Below are 5,261 nucleotides of genomic sequence, written 5' to 3' on the forward strand. Positions count from 1 at the left end.
ATATATATATATATATATATATATATACACTTCACTGAACATCATGAACTTCAAATGTTTCTCATCAATTAGTCATAAATGGCAAAGGAAAGTGATAACATCTTTGTAAAATTAGCCCTTTCTCAAGAATGAAGAAAAAAGCCTAAAATGAAAAAACTAATTTAAGTATAACATCCGTCATAATCAAGAAGGAATACTGTACCGACGTCAACTGTAAAACACACTCCAGACTTTGAAAAGTCACTAAATCTGAAGAAAAACTACAAAGTGAGAAGACACCAGGATAGGATTAATATTTAGTCTCAAATTTCAGCACAAGAGCAACAATTTCAGGGGAAGGGATAAATCGATTACATCGACCCCAGTGTTTAACTGGTACTTAATAAAATTAATATTGGTTTCAAATTTTGGCACAAGGCCAGCAGTTTCGGGAGAGGGGGGTAAGTCAATTACATCGACCCCCAGTATTCAACTGGTACTTATTTTATCGAACCCAAATGGATGAAAGGCAAAGTCGACCGCGGCGGAATCTGAACTGAGAACATAAGACGGACGAAATGTTGCTAAGCATTTTGTCCGGCATGCTAATTACTCTGCCAGCTCACCATCTTGAGATGGGACTTAATATTGGTGCCAGATCTGGGAAGTCTACAGTAAACACTAGGCAATTTTTTTTTTTAAATATGGAAGCCAAAATTAGGATACAAATCTATCTTACCACAGCATGAAAAAGATCATCTAACCAAAGAGTGTAAAACCTGCTTAGCAGAACATTATAAGCCTATTTCTGCCTTAAATAATATTTATCAGCTTTACACTTCCTGCTTAAAAAGAAACCCTGTCCCTAAACCAATTCAAATACCAGTGAGAGTATGGAGATGTGTTTGACAGCGTTTAATAAAAAAAAAAAGTATATTCAATGAAATCTTTAAAATAGACAAATTCTTGTATGGCTTAATTTCATAAAGCAGTTTTACTCTTATTCTCCACTTATATCATTGAAGTCTCACATAGAGCTGGTTCATCCTCCTTATCTTTATAACTGAAAATAAAAACTGTATCTGGTGAAGTAAACTTTTTGTAGGAAATATTTCAAGGAGCAAACTATTTATTTCGATATTAAATTTGCGGTTATTTCTTTTACAAAACTCTGGAAGTTATGTAGTAGGATCTGCTGCAGCCAGAAACCTAAACTTTGTTGACGTTTGAAAAAAATAGTAGTTCAAAATAAGATACGAGAACGAAAGTTCAAAGTAATATCATAGAACAGCACTGCTAAAACGGAAGGAGCCAGTTAGATAATACATTCGTAGAAATGTGTTTGATAAATGTTCTTGTATCAATGTTCATTAAGTAATTCATTTATAGAAAACGTACTATGCTGGGCGGAAAAGAAATTAAATATGCTTTAAGAGAAACTGGCAGAAATAAGTTTACTGCTTTGGGTCATCGCTCAGCTAAGCACGCGTCTCCTACTGAGACCAGATGAATGAAAAGTTGCATTCTAAGGACATGTAACCGTAAACTATGACTTGTGGCTTGTAATTGTAGTTTAAGTTGCTATAGTTTGTAACTTAGCTTCAAGGCTTGTAACCGTAAATTAAATATCGTTCATATTATCCGTAGTCATGCAATTTGTCGAAATTGTTTAATCCGTGTACGGAAACGGAAAATATGTGAACTCCATAACTCAAATTACACTGTATGATACTCGTAGTATCACGGCTGATAATTGAACTGTGTAGCTGGGTCAAGCTATCGTATTGTGGTCGATAAATGAGCAACATAACTAGTGGTTTCTGCAAAGTTGTTGTACTGATCGTTGTTGGGTAAAATGGGCCGTCATGAACTAGTAGTAGGTAAAAGTACGAATAATAAGGGATTTACTCCGCAAGCAGGACCAGCTTAGTAGCACTATAGACCGTTGGGCAACTAAATGCACTAGACCCTAAAGTATATAGTTACTGCCTGCAAACCACAGCATACATAGATTATAACTGAGCCCCTAGACTAGTGAGGCCCTCGAGCAATTAATTATCCAGTGTACCTACGCCTTAAGTCGGCAATATCCACAAGTAAAGTACACAACCTGTCTGTCAATCTGTGCAGAGGCAAAATGTAAACCGATTGTTTAAATCTTCTGTTTTGAATGATCCGTTTTCTGGGTCAATTCATGTCTTCTACTTTCTTGAATTTCAGAACGACCAGTAACACGGAGTGTTCAGTATAGAACATGAAGAGTTCGAATTCACATTGTGAAACCTTCTTCGACATGCAAAAGGAAACCATAACACAAGCGGTAAAACTTTTTCTTTCTTTCCTTATTTGTTTTTACTTTGTGTGTGAATGCGTGTGTGTGTGTGTGTGTGTGTGTGTGTGTGTGTGTGTGTGTGTGTGTGTGTGTGTGTGTGTGTGTTTTATGGGACATTCTTGTTGTTGTTTTTTTTTTGTTGCAGGAATGTAAGGGATGGTACTCACCTTTACTACATAAGCAAATTATCTTGACAATATTTGGTGTGCCTTTGTTGCTACTCAGTTAAACAGGTCACAAATCATATATTTGGGTGCAAGTTCACGTCCTTCTCATATCCCAAATATAGTTATCCATTTGAATATAAACATTTACGCCACAGATGCATACATACGTACCGCACGCACACACACAAACTCACACATTTGTACATATACACAAACATACACACACTCAAAGAGGCATATACATTTATGAATATACACGTATCTTAGAGCAGTGTTGCCTATACATTAAAATATACCACATGAAATTATTGCGCGGCGTTTCCTTTTCCTTTTTATATCACATCGGAGTGAGATACAAATTAAAATATAAGACTTGAAGCTGCTGGGCATATAGGCCGGAAAATATTGATAAGGGAAATACTATTTCCCTTAATCGCTGAAAAGGTCATAGGATGTTTGACGAAAGATTTTCAGACAGGCGATAAAATAAGAACAATAATGAATCTGAAGTGAAGAATGAATATATAGTGCGTGTGTTTATTTGGCAAAAAAAATAACCGTCCCGAAATATATCAATAGAAAAACAATGTTATAACATTTATAAACAAGATTTATCCAACCCTAGCATTCTGAATCACTTGCTTGTTTCAAAATAGTCTTATAAAATACTAAGAGATGATTTTTAGGTAGGAGCAGTACCACTGTCTAATCGATGATCTTGAAATTGGACCCTATTGATTTCAAGATGGAAGAACACATTTTATGATGCAATCCTTTTTACACAAAGTCTGAATTTAAGATGATGAAATGGTCATAGCTAGAACGCCTTTAAACATAGGTCTGTAATATCAAGGCTGATCAGGACTAAGGCAAAAACTACTTTGAAGCGATGTTACTTGTTAGAAACGAATCCTTTAATCACACATATAATTTTTTAGTTCATTTTGAATTTAACCAATTTTGGAACGCCTTGAAAACATTGTGTTAACATGTATTTTCGAATATATAAATTTCAATATTTACTATATCTAGTTATGTCGATACAATAGAAACGATTGTCGGCTTTGTAAGATGTGATTTTCTCAATCCGTGTTTATTTTATAAATATATATATCTGTAAAAATATGTGACACTTATTCGGTAGCCATGATAAAACTCCGAGTTTTGGATGCCGGGGTTGGAACCCACGCCAACATCTCTTCAGTTATCTAACATTGAAAATTCCTGTAAATTTTACAGATAAATTCCTCTATTTATCGAGATCTCTTTCTTTCTTTTGTTGTCCTTCCTAACAATATATATATATATATATATATATATATATATAATATTGATAGAGAAAATCACATCTTTAATTATGTGTGTGTGTGTGTGTGTGTGTGTGTGTGTGTGTGTGTGTGTGTGTGTAAGCTCATAATTTTATTATGGTTAACTGCTTGTGGCGTTTTTACCCAACGGCTTTCAAAAGACTTCTTTTTAAGCCGTGAGAAGTAAACACCACCGCCACCCAGTGTCACTTTTTGCAAAAGACAATTTCACAGTTTTCTTAATTTTTTTCACATTCCATTACATTTCTCTACAAAGAGCAAGAATCAAGTATTTTTAGCGGTGGATATGAAAACCTTACCTACGGAAGATACTGAGAATGCATTGAAAAAGCAGAAAATATCAATTCTATTTTTTTTTTTTTGTGCGTTTGTATGGGTAACATCGTTACGGGAATGACCATGAAATTTTATTATGTCATCAAAGGGTTAAAATGATTGAGAGACTTATACACCCTAAGCAAAATGATGATGGTGATTCATAGAGACAAACCTGATGAACTCAATGGTAAATCAAGTTGGGAGAATTAATCATTCTACATATTATACACTCTGATAGATTTGAACTCAACTCTAAAATTATCAAAAAATAGCAGTCAAAAATTCTTCAAATAAGACCTTACCGGTTTTAAAAAGCGAAAACTGGATAATATGATCCTATAAGACCTGTGCAACGAAAAAATATGGGATGGTTATGACTGGAAAGCTTTTGATCTAATCAATAATGCTCAATTTGTTTGTGCATCGAATAAAAACTTTGAGCATATATGCCTTTGACTTTCTGCACTCTAGGTTCAGATTTCGATGAGACCAACTTTGCCTCTCGTCCTTTTGGAGTTGATAAATAAAGTGTTAAGCCAGGGTAGTGGTTTAGCAGAAATGATAAAGCGGTGGACGAAATGCCTTTCGGTATTTATTCTGGCTCTTCTTGTTCTGGGTTCAAAGCATTGCTTAGAGTGACATCATAGCGAAGTAGTTTCTGGATAGACTAACAAAATATAAAGAAAGACACTGAACTCAAAACAATCTATACTAAATAGGGAAAAACTAAGTGGTCAATAGATAAGGATAATGCTGCTGCCGCTGCTGACAACGATGATGATGATGATGATGATGATTAGTAGACTCTTGCCTGCTAAATACAACAATGAGATATGCCATCAAGTAGTACACACACACATTGACACTCATACACATATATACATAACACAAAAGTATACATGTATGTATATATGCTTGTATGTATATTCGCCATGATAGATCACTAGTCACTAAACCTTTTTTTCTATTTTCTCTTCCTGTTTATTTCTGTGTTCCTTTCTGTCGAAGAGCGTAGGCTCGAAACATTAAAGACTTTCTCACTTCCCGAGCGTTAAACTAATACATCTCTATGTTGTTTACACACCCGTCTTCGTCTTTTGTTTTGTTTTGTTTGTTTTTTTGTGAAAATTCTCCCTA

General features: G+C 34.7%; 1 long non-coding RNA gene across 1 annotated transcript in view; it reads left to right on the top strand.

Moving 5' to 3' along the window:
- LOC128249601 (uncharacterized) overlaps positions 1-5,261 on the top strand; it is a 7,387-nt gene that overhangs the window by 1,390 nt on the left and 736 nt on the right. The window contains exon 2 of the long non-coding RNA XR_008265705.1: positions 2,200-2,299. This is a non-coding gene — a long non-coding RNA (uncharacterized LOC128249601). The remainder of the gene's footprint in view (positions 1-2,199; positions 2,300-5,261) is intronic.

Source organism: Octopus bimaculoides, chromosome 16 (assembly GCF_001194135.2).
Source record: "Octopus bimaculoides isolate UCB-OBI-ISO-001 chromosome 16, ASM119413v2, whole genome shotgun sequence".
Classification (NCBI taxonomy): domain Eukaryota; kingdom Metazoa; phylum Mollusca; class Cephalopoda; order Octopoda; family Octopodidae; genus Octopus; species Octopus bimaculoides.